This window comes from Sus scrofa, chromosome 7 (genome assembly GCF_054392235.1).
Source record: "Sus scrofa isolate SSC_HxYL_T2T_F1_AM1 chromosome 7, Sscrofa_HxYL_maternal_Yorkshire_Landrace_v2.0, whole genome shotgun sequence".
NCBI lineage: Eukaryota > Metazoa > Chordata > Mammalia > Artiodactyla > Suidae > Sus > Sus scrofa.
This window is the reverse complement of record NC_139389.1, coordinates 18,044,131-18,062,560: the sequence shown is the minus strand read 5'-3', so window position 1 is coordinate 18,062,560 and position 18,430 is coordinate 18,044,131. Positions and strand designations below refer to the sequence as shown.

At 37.2% G+C, this 18,430-nt stretch overlaps 1 long non-coding RNA gene across 1 annotated transcript in view; it reads right to left on the bottom strand.

Annotated features, from left to right (window-relative positions):
- The window catches only part of LOC100512907 (uncharacterized), a 1,315,914-nt gene that overhangs the window by 233,884 nt on the left and 1,063,600 nt on the right, over positions 1 to 18,430 (bottom strand). Inside the window, 1 exon segment of the long non-coding RNA NR_201444.1 lies at positions 11,717 to 11,794. This is a non-coding gene — a long non-coding RNA (uncharacterized LOC100512907).

Sequence of the window (18,430 nt, the reverse complement as noted above, 5' to 3'; positions counted from 1 at the left end):
AACATCTTAGAACACATCTTCCAAGGATTTATTCTAGCAAGTCAGAAAGTAGTTGACTTTTATGTCCACTTTCTCTTTTCTGGCAAGCTGTCTAAAAGACTAACTTTAATATATAATAGCCAAATACCACTTTATATACTTTGCCCATATGTTTGTCAGCCTGAATAGCCTAAATAAATTCTAGAGATTTACTGGAGTCACTTATTGGCCCTGGGTCCCAACTATGAGTACACAGAAAAAAAAAAAAAAAAAAAAAGAAAAAAAAAGGCCATTCAAGGCAGAAAACATTGCAGAACTTATTTCTGATACTTTTTGTTAATCCCCATCACAATGCAGTAAGGCAGCTATTATTTTGTTTTCATGATTATTTTCATCATAATTGATGTTATTGGAGCTTTTCACATGAAGAGACTAACAAAATACAAGTCTTATACCAAATGACATACCTTATAAGGGAAGATGTAGACTTTAAAACAAGCTCTATCAGATTTCAGAAAGTCATGCTTATTTCACTGTAACACAACACAATGAGTCTTCAAAGATTTCATGATGACACCAAACATTTCTCTTGAACCTAATCCAAACCACCCACAGTCTCTTCATTCTATCTCAAACTCCCCAGCTACCCAGGTCAAACATAACCAAATAATCAATATTTTAACTAGTTCATACATACGACCAGATGTATGATGCCTGATTTGTAGATGACTAAGTCATTGATATCACCACCTAAATGAAAGGATTTTTTTTTTCTCTCTCTCTCTGTTTGCTAAATAGATTTCTCAGTGACCTATGGGTAATTACAATCTTTATTGCAGGGTCTATTCTGAGAACTTCATTTGCATAACAAAATGGAAATCAACCAAAAGAAGGTCTATATCAGTTATCAGTTTAGTTCTAGACAGAAATACATTCAGGATAGTATAGCACAAAGGCAATGAATGGCTAACACCTCCTACTTCTCTAAGTAATAAACTTGATAACTGGCCCTTTGACTATTTTGCATAACAAACTGTATGTGGGGTCAGGATGGTTTACGTATTAACTTCCAGAGTGTATAGTCCAGTTACAAATGAATACCGCAAACTATTTTTGACAACTTATTAAAATTTTAAGTATGATTCCAAACCCTCAGGCTACTTGATTTTTAAAGTTACATTTTCTTCTGAAATAGCAATACATGATGCCTGTCAAAAATTCAGAGCCATAATAGCTTTAGGCTACTTTCCAAAAATAAAAATAGCAGGCTGTATCAGTCGGCAAAGCACTGGTGCCTTGCTGTACATGGCCTCCTTTAATGGCTGATAAGTCCTGCAGTTGAAATTTGCCTGTAACTTGGCTAGAAAAACTTGGCTCTGTGTGAAGAACATGAAAAAAATTACGCCTGTCCATCAAGGTGATGAAACAAGAGTGGACAGCCTGCTTTTGATAAGCAAATGGGTAAGAAAATGACTGACCCTTTCCAAATGAGCAATAAAGTCATATCCAAAATGTTTCAACATGAAATGTTTCCTTACTTCACTTCTCTTGGAAAAAGGGGCATGAGGAAAGAAACTCGGTGTTCATTCAACATCTAATCTGTGCCAGATATAATACACACTTCCCCGTTCTGATAAAGTGGCTGATACTAAGAAGGGATTTTTCTAGGTTCGATATCCTATTTGGAGTGGGGGGAGGGGAGACCCATACTCTTCTTGCGAATCCTCTTTCATATTATAGAAACTATACCTTTTTATTCTAGGTCTGCGCCTCTAAACTAGAGTTGTACCATCTGCCCAGGGACTGTTTGCAAACAGGTGCATTTGTGGGGATGGGGAGGGGTGTTCTAAGGTTTCCTAATGTTGTGGGTAGGGATGCTCCAGGCACCTAGTGGTCAGAAGTGAGAGATGCTGGTTTTATTGCATTGAGCCAGACTATCAAGCCAAAATGTCAACAGCACCCCCCCCCACCTGAGTCAGAAGTACTGATCTCCACCACTGGCGGGTCTTTATCTTGTGTAAAGATGAAATGCAAGGACATCTTTAATTTTATTCTCATTAACACTGAGATGGCAGATATTACATTTTTGTGAGCTTATCAGTGGTAGTTTAATAGGAGTATGTAGAAAATAGAAAGATTTATGGTATTTTCTCCCCTCAGAAATCAAATAAACTCAGATATCTCTTACTACCATTACTACTACTACTATGACTGTAATATTCTCAGTGTTTGGACTAGTTTCCAGGAAGTGAAATGTTTCTCCCCTTGAAGAAAGTATCACTCGTCTAGAAGGCATGTGATTCCTGAATCAACTGTACCTTCGAAAGTTAAGTTCTTTTTTTTTTTTGCTTTTTAGGGATGCACCCATGGCATATGGAAGCTCCCAGGCTAGGGGTCAAATCTGAGATACAGCTGCCTGGCCTACACCACAGCCACAACAATGCAGGATCTGAAAGCGGGATAGCTCACGGCTACGCCAGATCCTTAACCCAATAAGCGAGGCCAGGGATCGAACCTGTGTCCTCATGGATACTAGTTGGGTTTGTTAATGGCTGAGCCACAAAGGGAACTCCTGTAAGTTTCTTGTTTATATGTAGTATAGTCTGAAAATTACTATTTTTATCAGTTTGCTGGAAAAAGAGTCATGATGCATAATGTTATGCAGAAGTGATATATAACAGCTCAATTATCCATCAAACAATATGCATCCAACCCCAAAGAAAGCAGAATATCATTCTGAATGTGGGAACAAGATCCTCTCCCATTCTGCAGTGTCCTTGATAATTTCATACAGGCCTTGAAAAACTTAAAGAGTGCTGGTGGGAATGTGAGGAAAGGGAGCCATGCCTTGTGAGCTCAGTCTGAAACTGCTAATTACTTCCTTAATCCCTCTTTCACTAACCCCTATCCCTGGTTGCATAAACCACCAATTCACCCTTTGTGTGTTGCCAATAACACCAGCCAACTGGAAGGTGTTTTGCTTCTCTTATTTTTCTTTATTTTAGTTATCTTTCTTTTTCAACCAAACTATATTTGTTCGGTATAAAAGAATAACACACTCCATGAATAGTTCCAGAGACAGGCTATTCCAAGCCACAGAATATCTTCAGCAAATTACAACCAACCCTCTATTTTTTTTTTTTTTTAGGGCCACACCCACAGCACACATAAACTCCCAGGCTAGGGTCTGAATCAGAGCTGTAGCCATTGGCCCACTTCACAGCCACAGCAACTCGGGATCTGAGCCGCATTTGCGACCTACACCACAGCTCATGGTAATGCTGGATTCCTAACCCACTGCTGAGTGAGGTCAGGGATTGAACCTGTGTCCTCATGGATACTAGTCAGATTCGTTTCTGCTGAACCATGACGGGAACTCCCTAATTTATTTTCAATGAGGATTTTCTTTCTTGCCTTCCTTTCAACTTCGCTGTTCACTTCTTTCTTTGATGACTCTCAAAGTATGTCTATAAAGCATTTTATTCCTCAGGTTCTTTTATTGAAAGAATGAAAAAATGAAAATATTGGGTACTAAAGAAAGTTTCTCTCTCCTTTTTTTCTTAACACTTATAAATTACCTAGAATATGTGGAAATTAATAAATTGGGTTCTCCCCTGGTTTCTGATAGAGGCTTGGAGCGCTACGTACAATACTCCAAGCCAGTATGGTGCCATTTGCCTCATTAATATTTCACTCATTGCTACGAATATAACTTAATGTCAAGGTCACTTCAAGATCCCTTTCTCATACCCTCACATGCATGAAGATACCTAAAGAACCATCTGATGATTAACTGTCTTAAGTATTCTTTGGAAAAGACCAAATTTTTTATATTACCTGTCATTTATAATTTATACTTTGTATACCCTTATATTCAAACCTGTGATCATGATTTAATCAGGGGTTAGGAACTAGAAGAGAATTAGGTTAAAGGATCCTGAAAAGAAGGAGAGGAGGAGATTCCTCTAAGGAGAGAAAGAAATCTGTAAGATCATCAACATTTTATCTTTGGGCAGGATTTCCATACAGCACTCTGTGGATCAGATATTTGACCAAGAAATTCTAAGTGTGCTCATAGTTTTAGTCGACTTTAAATAAATTCTATATCCTGATAAAGAAATTCTGGAAAACAAACATGCATAGATGATGTGAATTTGGATTTTTCTTGCCAAATTTACCTAATGAAGGAAGTAATTCTAGCAAAAAGCATGTGTAGGGTGCAAGAGCTGGGATTTTGTGGGACCCATGGCCTAGATGTGCATATCTGAATGTAACTATGCCCTTCTAGGTGCCACATGCAATAATAATAATAGCAATGATGATGACAGCAATAATATTTTGAGTATTAACATTTCTGTTTAAGTGTTTTATATGTATTTACTCATTCAATTACTACAACTCCTTCAGGAAAGTAGTATGTTATTACCTGCATTTTTACCAGAAAAAAAAAAAAAGAAAGTCATAGCTTGTTCTGGCCAAATGACAGAAAAAGGAGGCTGCAAACATTTAGCACTTTTGAATTTTTTGCGTGTGTTGGAGAGAGAGGCTGCCCATTCATTGATTCAAGATATTTGTATTGCTTTACATACTTTCCTAGGGCTTTCCTAGTTTATCCTACAGCTGCCATGACTAGAAAGTACCACAAGCTGGGTGGCTTAAGAGAATAACAACTTCCTGTCTCAGACGTCTGAAGGTTAGGAGTCTGAAATTAAAGTCTGAAGGTTAGGAGTCTGAAATTAAAGTGTCAGTAGTCCCCTGCTTCCTCTGAGACCTGTAGGGGAACCCTTCCTCACTCACCTCTTCTAGTTCTGTTGCTTTGCTAGCAGCCTTTGGTCTTTGGTTTGCAAAGGCATCACTCCCGTGTCTGCTTCCATCATTACATGGCCTTCTCTCTGTGTGTCTTCGTATAGTCTTTTCCCTGTGTATTCGTATGTACAAATGTCCCCCTTTTTAATAGAAATATAATCTAGGCATATTTGGATTAGGGCCCACTTTAATGACCTCATCTCCACTTGGTTAAATATGCAGAGATCCTATTCACAAATGAGGTCACATTGGGGATATTGGTGATTAGGATTTCAACATATCTTTTAGTTGGGGATTAGGAACACAATTCACCCATAACACTTGGTATTGTGGTAAAGGAAAGTGTTACAAAGATGGATTGAACACATTCTCTGCCATTAAGCATCTCAATTTAAATGAGTAGCCACAAAATCAGATAGAAATAACACCATAGGGTGTGAAGTATTTTGGTTTAGTCAAGTTCAGGAAACTATGGGCGCTGTAAGAAAATTTGTCAAGAACGACAAGCTGAAGAATGCTTAGATAAGTTATGAAAAAGAAAGATGACTTAGTCAAGTGAAAAATAATATGTAAAAGACAAAAGTGAGAGTAAGTGAACATGATAGACCAGGAAACTTTCCAGAAGTTGTATATGGCTGGCATTTAGGAAGTGGATGCAGATAAGCAAAGAAGAAATCATGGACATGGAGAAGAGACTTGTGGTTGCCAAGGGGGAGGGGGAGGGAGTGGGATGGATTGGGAATTTGGGGTTAATAGATGCAAACTATTGCCTTTGGCATGGATGGGCAGTGAGACCCTGCTGTATAGCACTGCAAACTATATCTAGTCACTTGTGATGTAGCATGATAATGTGAGAAAAAAGAATGTATGCATGTATTTGTGGCTGAATCACCTTGCTGAATAGTAGAAAATTGACAGAACACAGTAAACCAGCTATAATGGAAAAAAAATAAAAATCATTATCAAAAAAAGAAGAGACATGATGAGAAATAAAACTGAACTGATGGGGGAGAAAACCAGGACAGGTCTTATGCAACACTAAAAAGAATTTAGTAGGTAATTATGGATAGACCTTTGAGACAGAGACTGGCCTATTAAAATATGTGTGGGTTAGATGTGAGAGGTATTTAGGAAACAAAAAGAATAGGACATAATTACCAATAGATGTGATGGAGAGAAAGAAAACAATAGTTAGGCTACTGCATCAATCTCAATATGTTATATATAGCTAAAAGATCTACTTTGGGAAGAAAGGACAATGAGTTTAGTTTGGGACATTTCAAAGAATCTGAGGTGCCTGAAATATCAACACGTTAGTTTGGGGACGATTAAGTAGTTGAATCTACAAGTCCAGAATGTGGCCCAGAACTACATATGGAAATCATCTTCATGGAGCAAAAGGGAGCTCACAGAGGAGCAGTCAGATGAGGAGAGGATCTTGGGAGTTCCCCTTGTGGCTCAACAGGTTAAGAACCCAAAATAGTGTCTGTGAGGAAGAGGGTTTGATCTCTGGCCTTGCTCAGTGGGTTAGCAAGGTGCAGCATAGTTCACAAATGCAGCTCGGATCTGGCTTTGATGTGGCTGTGGCATAGGTTGGCAGCTACAGCTCTGATTCAACCCCTGGCCTGGAAAATTCCATATGTCATGGGTGCAGCTGTGAAAAAGAAAAAAAAAAAAGTGAGAAAAGGATCTTAAGATCAAAACTCAAACCCTTGCAACTAGCAACTTCTTAAAGTCTAGATCGCTAATTCCCAATCTTTTCAACATTATGTCATATGGTGAACATAAACATTTGTCTTCAAAAAAACATGGAAAAGAGGCAACTTCCCAGACACTTCTACTATTCCACACTCACAGTCAATTCTGTAGCATCGCTATCTCTGGCACAACTGCAATCCATTTATATTGCACTGGAGTGTCTGAAACACCATCATGATACTCTTGGAAAAAAAGGTAAACCATAATGAAATGGACAGAGAGAAAATTCAGGAAAGAATGATGAACCAGAAGACTTAAGAGATTCTAAAACAGAGAAATGATTCAGTGTTAACACCTCAGGAAGTTCAAGATAATGACTTTAAAGTGTTTTTTGCACTTGGCAGCTAGAATCTTTGATGATTTTGGCGAGATCAGATTCTGTGGGATGACGGATGCAGAGATTACTTGCACCATATGAAAAACCGCATGAGAATTAGAGTTGGAAGTATCGTGTTCAGACTACTCTTTCTAGTAGCTTTGTTATTCAAGGAAGAAGAGAAATGTGTGATCATTAAAAACGAAAATCAGAGCAAAATTTAAATTGGGAGTGTTTTGAGCATAACCATATATATGCTGAATGAAAAAAAAAGCGGGGAGGTTGTTATTTTAGATGAAAAAGAGAGAGCCAATGAGTCATGAAGACAGGTATTGACAGCCTCAGGGTTCAGGTGAAACTATGAGTCTTGGAGGGAGGAGGAACTTCTCATTCTAAGACATCAGGATAGGAGGAAAAGCTGCAAGAGGATGCAGATGCATTAATGGAATTGGAAAGCATGGTATTCTCTGTGAAATAAGAAACTAGGAATGTTTTGAATATAATAAAAATCCTAACCATAGGGCAGTCAAAGAGAAAAATGGATAGTGGGATGGCTGGTGTGGGAAATGGTAGCCAGAAGTGATGATGGGGCTAATCTGGGGGGATGTGTGAAGAAGTGTGTGATGGATGGTATCAATACATAGGGACAATACATAGGTTTCAATACATGCTCCAGGAGCCACAGTCTTTAAGGAATGTGTAGAAGGGTCCTGGAAATCAACAGATGACAATGACTAAGGAAAGGATGGCAACATAAATGGAGAAGGCAGTCTTACAGGAGAGTGTGCCAACAATCAGTATAGAAGAGGTATTGGCTTCTGGATACTCTATTCAGTGGAATCTGAAGTAAATCATCAGTATATAAATAGCCTGTTGAGTAAAAAGTAGAGTGATCTTTGTTCCTAGGAACAACCTTCCCTAGTATCCCTGTTGAAATATGGATGGAAAACAATAGGTATTTGGGAAGGTGATTGTGTTAATATATAGTCTAACTTTGGACACTGCTAGGGATTATCAAAAGACTTAAAGCTTTGACATCTGGCAAGACAAACTTGAGTAACATAAGAACTTACTCTGAGACAGTTAGGACTTGTCAGATTTCCATGCTTTTTTTTCTTGCTCAAGGCACAGTGAAGTATGAGTGGAAACACTTGTAAAATGGACTCCATTTGGTGTTGTATACACCTGTTTTCCATAATGAAACTAATAACTCCTGGTAAAAAAACATTTTAGGAAAGAACTATAATACAGTATTGACACTAGCTATCTCAGCACAAAACAGCTCTAAAAGATATTCCAGAGGTGGTTCTTTCAAGAACCATGACAAACTGTGGTCTGAGGATCAATTAGCAGCATTGTTTTCCCTGGGGGCTTATTAGAAATATAATACACAAAAATCTATGGGATTCAGCAAAAGCAGTTCTAGGAGGGAAGTTCATAGCAATACACATTCACATTAAGAAAATGAAAGTGCTCTAATAAACTACCTAACTTTACAACTCAAGGGACTAGGAAAAACCAAAAAGAAAAAAACCTTAAATTAGTAGAAGGAAGGAAATAAAAAGGTTGGAGAGGATGCTTTTCCTGTTGACTAAATTCCTCTGTTGCCAACATCATTATTATGCTCAATGGAGAAAAATAAAGCTTAAGCTTCAGTCTATTGGTTTGTTTTACTTAAAGGAAAACGTTGAGCAGGAGAAACCAATTCAAGACCATCGCACCATTGTGCTAGAACATATTATACAAGAAGTTACATATTTAAAGGTCCCAGTGATTCCCTTGAATCATGTTTTGAATATAATTTTTCCTCTAATTAGGGTTGAGCTCTTTGCTTTGGTTCCTTTTTAAAGGTTATGTGTGTGTCTGTATGAGTGTATGTCTGTATTTTTCAATTTTTTTTTTATTCTATGCCAAATGATGAGATACTTTTTTTTTTTTTTGATTCCTAAGGGTTCTTTTATTTGTTCATGGCTGAGATTTTCTTTTTTTCTTTTCTCTTCTTTTTTTTTTTTTAGTTATTTTTAATGTAATGATTTTTATTTTTTTCCATTATAGCTGGTTTACAGTGTTCTGTCAATTTTCTACCGTACACCATGGTGATCCAGTTACACATACATGTATACATTCTTTTTTCCTCACATTATCAGGCTCCCTCATAAGTGACTAGACATAGTTAGCAGTGCTGTATAGCAGGATCTCATTGCCCATCCTTTCCAAAGGCAATAGTTTGCATTTATTAACCCCAAGCTCCCAATCGATTCTTCTCCCTCCCCCTTCCCCTTGGCAACCACAAGTCTATTCCTCAAGTTCATGATTTTCTTTTCTGTGGAAAGGTTCCTTTGTGTCATATATTAGATTCCAGATATAAGTGATATTATATGGTATTTTCTTTCTCCTTCTGACTCACTTCACTCAGTATGAGAGTCTCTGGTTGCATCCCTGTTGTTGCAAATGGCATTATTTTGTCCTTTTTTATGGCTGAGTAGTATTCCATTGTGTATATATACCACGTCTTCCTAATCCAAATGATGGACATTTGGGTTGTTTCCCTGTCTTGGCTATCGTGAATAGAGCTACAATGAACATGTGGGTACATGCGTCTTTTTCAAGGAAGTAGAAGTCACAATAGATACTACAGAAATACAAAAAAACATGACAGAATACTATTTGTATTCTATATATACAAATATAGTATATATATACTATATATAGTATATATATATATATATATATATATATATATATTCTAATTGTATGCTAACAAATTTGACAACCTAGAAGAAATGGACAACTTTCTAGAGACTTACAGCCTGCCAAAACTGAATCAAGAAGAAATAGATCAACTGAACAGAATGATCACTAGAAATGAAATTGAATATGTCATAAATATACTCCCTACAAACAGAAGTCTAGGACCAGATGGCTTCACAGGTGAATTCTATCAAATATACCAAGAAGAAATTATACCCACCCTCCTTAAAATTTCTCAAAATGTTGAAGAAGAAGGAACACTCCCAAAGATATTCTATGATGCCACCATCACCTTAATTCCAAAACTAGACAAAGATATCACCAGAAAAGAAAACTATAGGCCAAATCTTTGATGAATATAGATGCAAAAATTCTCAAAATAAATTTAGCCAAACGATTCCAACAAAAAATTTAGCCAAACGATTTAGCCAAGCAATTTAAAAAATTTAGCCAAATGATTCCAACAAAAAATTTAGTCAAACGATTCCAATACTCAATGGATAAAAGATGAAAGCCTGCCCACTAAAATCTGGAACAAGACAAGGATACCCACTCTCACCACTGTTAATTCAACGTAGTACTGGAAGTCCTAGCCACAGCAATCAGACAAGCGAAAGAAATAAAAGGCATCCAAATAGGAAGAGGAGAGGTAAAACTGTCACTGTATGCAGATGACATGATACTATATATAGAAAACCCTAAGGACTCAACCCAAAAACTGCTTGAACTGATCAACAAATTCAATAAGTAGCAGGATATAAGATTAACATTCAGAAATCAGTCACATTTCTGTGCACTAACAAAGAAATATTAGAAAAGGAATACAAAAATACATTTGAAAATTGCACCCCCAAATATCAAATACCTAGGAATACACCTGACCAAAGAGGTGAAAGACATATGCTGAGAACTATAAAACATTAATCAAGGAAATTAAAGAAGATGTAAAGAAATGATGAGATAAATTTTTGACCTACTGTTGCTTAGACTCTTGTAATGCACAATAGATTCAGGTGAGATTCAAACAGTGCTCATTATAGAGCACCTGCAATGGACCAAATACAGGTTCATTTATGTGAATCCCATTAAATCGATGTAATAGGTTTTATTTACGCTGATGAATGGTTTTCCCAAAATAGCTGGTAAACTAAGGAACCAGGAGTCCATTTTCAGTACATCAAACTCCACCAGGCAAAGGTTTCCATCATATAAGTCTAGGCCAGTTGTGCTTTTTCAGACTTAAAAGAATTTAAAAGAGTTTTGAAGGATTAATTTTTTGGGCACACAGTGAAATATAGTAAGTGTTCAGCAGATTTTTTGAGGAGAGGGAAGTGTGTGTGCATACACTCATATACATACCCTTCCCTGGAGGGGTGTGCTTGCTGGTGGCTAGTCAAAGAGGAATGTTGTGAGAAGTCTAGAAATTGTTTTTAAGAGTGAAAGCTTTGCAACAGGAAGCATTTTTACCCATTCTTGTTCTATGTCTTTTTCGTTCTTTTAAACAAAGGAGAGATTGTTTACAGCAGCTCAGCTATATTTTGTAACACATCATTAAAGTGATCCAACCCAGGCTGTTCACAATAGCCCTTTTTTTTTTTTAGGTAGTAAGGAATTTCTGATACATGGAAGCCAGACAGGTTATGTTATTCTGCTGATTCAGTCAGGTTTTTGAGGGGTATTTTACACACAGTTTTCTCCTAAGACAAAAATCAGTATCTTTAAAAGCACCTAAACGATAAAGAGAAATATCCTAAGACTCCACATTAATGAGCATATCTCATTATGTATTTCTCTCTGCATCAGGGAACCTAAAATGTTGGTGGAAACAGATTAAATGACAGTGATCATTTTAAAGAGCACTGCATACCTAGCTTAATTTTTCCAACATGTCATTCACATTATTAGTATAGTTTGTATTTTTAAAAAATGGTTTTGTTTGGCTGGGGGGGGGACTGAGTATTTAAAGTGTCATCTCTAAGTTCATTTTAAATGCAATTTTTGCATGCAATAATACGGAGCACACACTCAGACATTTACCATTAGCACTTCAACTCAAACATTTCCTGTCTCCAGTGTTTGAAAAAAAAAATTGCAAACATACAGTACCTTGTGTACCTTCTTTTTTCTCTTCCTGCCAACAGATGGATTCTCCCTTCTGTTCCTAGACACCAGAGATGTCATCAGCTGTTATGAGAAAAGACAGGTTCCTAAATTCAGACTTTGAAGGAGAAAATCGTTTTACTTCACCTTTAGTAAGGATTTCATTTGTAAATGTTCCTGTCAATTGAAACATACCAAAGGAGACAATGATTGAACATTGCAGCAGAGCAATGTGGCAGAAGGAAATGAGGCAGTGGCAGAGACTAGAAATGCTGGGATTTGCCATCTGTGTAGACAGGAATCCTTTTACAATCATAAATCTCTCGCACAATTCCATCATTGGGTAAAGGTCACCTCCCTCTATATATTCAACCCAACCCTCTTTCCATTTAGAAAGATGGAGCTCAATCACAAAATGAATGAGGATGTCTTGGAAAATGACTAAATTAAATTTCACAAAAGAAAGTGGATATAAATTGATAAAGCCTACTGTGTGAGAGAGAGAGAGAGAAAGAGAAAGAAAAAGGTTATTTAAAATTTTGTTCTTAGCAGTCCCTGTCTTTCTATTTCCATTGGTACATGAAAAACTTGAGGCAGAGCAAAAAGCCCACAGGGCAACAGGGGAGGGGTATAGCAGGATCCTCTTAAAAAATAAATGGTGGGTTAGAAATTGACCTTCTGATTTTTGAAAGAAGAACCTTATCTTCTTGAAATCTCCAGAATACTTCTCTGGTCCTTTTGTATTTCAACACACATACATAGTCACATTTAGTTTCTTTGGGCTGTTGCAGCTTATAGAATTTTTGAGAATCTTCTATAGTCTTTTTGATATATGGAGCAGATCAATACTTAAGTTATTCTGCACTTAATTTTTTAGTGGTAAGATTTAGTATTTATCTCATTAAAATTCACCTAGTTTTATTGAGCTCAGTTGCTGTATGAGGCAATGAATTTATTGCTACTTCAAGTTTCATGGCACAAGCACAGTATGAGTATACTAAGAGAGGAAGGAAAAAAACAGAAGATGAAATGAAATATTTTCAGACTTGACATTCATATTGGGCTTTGAAGGATAATAAGTATTTTGAGAAATGAACATTACATGGGAGGTTACATTTGTTTTGTTTTGTTTTTTGTCCTTTTGCCATTTCTAGGGCTGCTCCCACGGCATAAAGAGGTTCTCAGGCTAAGGGTCGAATAGGAGCTATAGCCGCCAGCCTACGCCAGAGCCACAGCAACGTGGGATCCGAGCTGCGTCTGCAACCTACACCACAGCTCACGGCCACGCTGACCAAGGCCCACTGAGCAAGGCCAGGGATCAAACCTGCAAGCTCATGGTTCCTAGTCAGATTCGTTAACCACTGAGCAATGATGGGAACTCCGGAGGTAACATTTTTTTTTCTTATCCTGCCATATACTTTGTTTCTAGCTGCTCATTGCTTCCTTCTCCAATGCCCATATAGTGGTCATACTTGTGAGGCAAGATAAAAAAAAAGATTAACATCCCCACAAAGATTCTAAAAGTTATCTTTATGATTTTACTTTATGTTGTAATCTGTAGGGAATTTGAGAAATTCAGAACAAAGGGAAAAATTAATTTGTGAACAAAAAGTCCTATTTACAAATGAGGGAATAACAGGTTCATGATGGTTAAAAATAGAGGTACTCAACAAAGGTGACAGCACCCACCCCATCACTAACTTCTATTCAATTTTTTTGCAAAGTGTGAGGGTTGAGGCGGGGAGGGTTTGTGTCAAGAAAATGGGAGGTCAGGAGTTCCTGTGGTGGCCCAGCGGGAGCGAATCTGACTAGAACCCATGAGGACATAGCAAGATCCTTGACCTTGCTCAGTGGGTTAAGGATCTGGCATCGCCCTGAGTTATGGTGTAGGCCACAGATGCGGCTCAGATCTGGCATTGCTGTGGCTTGGTGTAAGCCAGTGACTACAGTTCTGATTGGGCCCTTAGCCTGGGAACCTCCATATGCTGCAGGTTGCAGGTGTGGCCCTAAAAAGACAAAAAAAAAAAAAAAAAAAAGAAAGAAAGAAAATGGGAGGTCATAATAACCTTTGATGTCAGGAGCAAAGGATGGTAAATACGCTACAAATTTTCAGGCAGACACAACAAAGAAGAATTATCCTGCTCCAAATGCCAATAACAACTCCATTGTGAAACAATGGTAGGGCTTGTATACCGTCTTTAGAACTCAGACAATGTGTGTCAGAGATGGGACTCAAACCCTGCCTCCAGATTTTATAAAAGTTCACTTCTTGAAACTTTAAAATCCTTCATGTTTGTACCATGAGGCTTTTTATAAAAGTTGTGTGTAGATTTATTTTCAATTTCAGTTTTGCTTTTATTTTCCATGTTGCTCATTTGACAATGTGTGCTAACCAGTTGTTTTTTGTTCTACAGGTAGGAATTTATACCTTATCATAAACTGAGAGTGCTTCACATTACTGTGCATTTGGGCATGGAATTCCAGTGTTTTTTTTTTTTATTGTTGTTAGTTTGTTTTTTAGGGCATCTGCTGCATATGGAGTTTCCCAGGCTAGGGGTCGAATCTGAACCCGAACTGCAGCCACCAGCCACAGCCACAGCGATGCCAGATCCAAGATGCCTCTGCAACCTACACCACAGCTCAAAGCAACTCCAGACCCTTAGCCACACTGAGGGAGACTAGGCCAGGCATGGAACCTGCGTCCTCATGGATGCTAGTCAGATTCATTTCCACTGAGCCACGATGGGAACTCCTCTTTTTTTGGGGGGGGGGGGGGAAGGGGGCATGGAATTCTTCAAGAATATAAATAAATGCCACTTCACCTAGGAAAGTGTAAGAACTTTGGGGGTAAGTCCATGTCTATTATTTTGTTATAACTTTGGTGCCAAGTATTGTGACCTATAAGATATAGGAACTTAACTGTTTGATTTTGAACTGTTTGACATAGGAACTTAACTGTTCATATGCAGGTTGTTAAGTGTAGTTACTATCATATGTTCCAATAATATTATGTCAATAGAGAGGTTTCTGGAGAAAATATTTCTAGAATCAAGTTTTACAAATAACATAAATGCTCAGGAAATCCTAAAATCCAGAAATACTTGGATTCTGCATATTTCTTTAAAAAATACAAAAATTGCACATAAATCTATAAATAAGACAATAAGCCTCACCTATAAATATATATTTTGGTTAAAGATCATACATACAAGCATACTCTATACATTGGTATTTATGTTTGTTTATCTGCCAAGAGTTTGAAGGGGAGCTGTATTTTGCTTGCTTTCTTTCCCTATTGATAAAGTTACCGGGTGACATTGGCCAGATTCCTCATTTTCCTCACAAATCAGTGTCTTTATCTCTGCTAATACATCTTGGGAACCAGGCATATGGCAAGCTCTCCATGTGGATAGTAACAAAGAACATAATTTTTAGCAAAGGAGGAACTGTACTTTCAATTTGTTATCAATAATACGTCTTTGAGTGCTTTTAAGAAATTGGGGTTTGCTTAATTCAGGTTGGTTGCTTTTTGGTTTTGTCCTCATGTTATGAGTTAACACACCATCAGAACAGAAATAACCGAGAAGAGCTGTTCAAGATTGATTTTTTTCAGGCAATTCTCCTTCTTCATGTTCAATACTCCTTTGTTTCCTTAGAAGATGACCTCAAGATTTCCACAGGGACTCCTGTAAGCTGAAGTCTTCAATTTGGGAAGTATGTCACTTTGTTTCTCCGTTGATCTCTCATTAATCACCTATACCAAATGTTCCACTGGGCAAAGAAAAGCAAACGGGCAGCCTACTAGCAGATGTGTGCTATCCCAGGAGATCAAGACCTCATTTCTGGCCTTGTTGAATTGCATCTTTAAATAACCTGTTTTGGGCTTTCTTCTTCGTCGTCATCGTCGTCATCTCATCATCTCCTTCTCCTTCTTTTGTATGTGTGATTTTGTCAGTTTATTTTAGATTGGTATGGCTTAGAGAAAAAACACAGGGGTCCCTGAGGCTATTTTTAAAGAACTAACATATAACTTTAATAGGGAAAAACAGTGATGAGAGAAAAGACAATAAATGTAATGATATCTTGATTTCCTAGGATAGCTCTGCTTTATTTGCATAGAAAAAGCCAGTAAAGGTAAGAATGGTAGGGAGCTAGAGAAAATGCATCTCATCTGTGATGTCCTGGGCTGTTAGAGCTCAGTTTAGTCAAAGAAAGTAACAGCTGAATTATTCAAAGTGGTATTATTTCCCATGAAATTTTGATTAAGGTCCCCACTCCACTTGTATGGAAACTCACCAGGGCTATTCAGCTATAACTACCAGAAGAAAATTTCTCATTTTTATACTCAAAGCCAGGCTGTGTAGCTGATAAAAAATTCTTTGAGGTAATTATGAACTCTGGGCATTCAAAGTCTCGGTGCAGTATTTATTATATTACTTTTTTTTTTTAAACAAAACTCTATGCACTGGGAATTTATAAACTTAAAAATACACTAATTCATTTTAATCTATATTAAAATGGTGAACCAAAATATCTCTAAGTTGTGCATTTGTTGATTCTCTTTTTCACTCCATATTTATATCTGCTAAGGGTTTGAATTAAAAATAGTATATGTACCTCTAATAGTACAGCTAGTAGCCAAGATGGCATATTTATTTCAGGCAACTTCTTTGACTGAGGTGATGCTAAAAACTTTCTACATCACACTTTGTGCCTGGCTGGTGGGGAGGGGTGATCACTTGGTATGTGAATAACCCCATTTTCAAACAGAGAAGGATGGCTAGAACTCAGGAGGGAAGAGCAATTACCCTCAAGTTAGGAACATCAGGAAATCATAGTCTAAGTCCTGTGCAATAGAGAAAATATTTTGGAGGTAAGAAAAAGGCTACATATGAGAATGCAGGTTAATTCTGGGCCTAGGGTAATAAGAGTCATTCCTAAAGATGAAAGGTAATAGTAAAATGCAAACTTTCCCTACTTTAAAATTTTGCCTCCAGGTGGCCTGGAGTGAAAAGATTCTTTGGGATAATTATGAACTCTGGGCATTCAAGGTCTCAGTAAAGTATTTATTATATCCCTGTTTAAAACAACAACAACAACAACAACAACTCTATGCACTGAGTATTTCAAACAGACCTTAAAATACACTAAATTCATTTTAATGTACATTAAAATGTTGGATCAAAACACCTCTAAATTGTACATTCATTGACCCTTTTTTATTCCATATTTATGTATGCTAAGGGTTTGAATATAAAATATTATATGTATACCTACTGGTATAGCTGACTGTCATAAATATTTAACTAATCCTACATCTATTTATGTTCATCAAACATGATGTAAGAAGATATTTATTATTGAGCATATAATAGGGCTGAGTAACCAGTCACTTTATGTTAGCCCAAATCCCTGGCCAACAATTATGTCTGCATGAACAATAGGATGGGGCAGCCTTTGCCAATGATGAAATCCACACAACAAGTATTACAAATCACCTTGAGCAAGGCTCCATCATGGCTACTTCAGAGAAATTCCCAATAAGAAAAGTGCTCTGTCCTTGATCTTAAGATAATTAGAAAGTACAGAGATTTTAGAAACATCCAACTAACAAAACACCTAACTTGGGAGAAAACAAGAATTTATCCACTTCCTTCTCTAATTAAAAACAAATGGGGAGTTCTCTTTGTGGCTCAGCAGGTTAAGAACCTGACTAGTATCTATGAGGATTCGGGTTCAATACCTGGCCTGGCTCAATGGGTCAAGGATCCGGCGTTGTGGTGAGCTGTGGTGTAGGCTGCAGACGCAGCTTGAACCCCTGCTCTTGTGGTTTCAGCTCTGATTCAACCCCTAGCCCAGGAAATTCCATTTGTCACAGGTTTGGTTCTAAAAGCAAAATAAATAAATAAATAAATACATACATACAGCAAAAACTAATGTTCAATGACTAATACTTTGAGTATTTGGCTAACTTTTCACAAAATATTTGGGTTAAATTTTCCCTTTGCTATTTTCAAAAAAAAAAAAAAATTTCCTTTTAAACCACCAACCTTAATTAATACCCTGATAACTTTAAGCCTCTACTTCAAAACATAATTCCTACCTCAGCCAATTCTCTCACATCAAGCTATCTTAAAAACCACTTCCAACTGAATATCTCATTTATTAAAAAAAATTCTGGGAGTTCCTGTTATGGCACAGTGGAAACGAATCTGACTAGGAACCATGAGGTTGCGGGTTCAAGTCCTGGCCTCACTCAGTGGGTTAAGGATCCGGCATTGCCATGGGCTGTGTAGGTCACAGACGTGGCTCAGATCTGGCATTGTTATGGCTGTGGTGTAGCCCGGCAGCTGTAGCTCTGATTAGACCCCTAGCCTGGGAACCTCCACATGCCATGGGTGCAGCCCTAAAAAAAAGACAAAAGACAAAAAAAAAAAAAAAAAAAAAGTCTGAGGTATTGTTACCTGTTCAAAAAAAAAAAAGGTAGAATACAGAAAAGAATAATAAAGAAGATATAATCACCCCAAATTTCACATCAAGGAAAACCATAGCTAATACTTAGTTTACTTCCATTCGAACTTCTCTAAGAATAAATCAACCCTTAGAAATTTTACAAAATTGAGATTGACTTGAGTATATTGCTATCTGATTTGTCTTAAAAATAGAGTACATTTTTTATAAGTTAACTATCATTCAAGATATGTTTTAATGGCTTTGAAT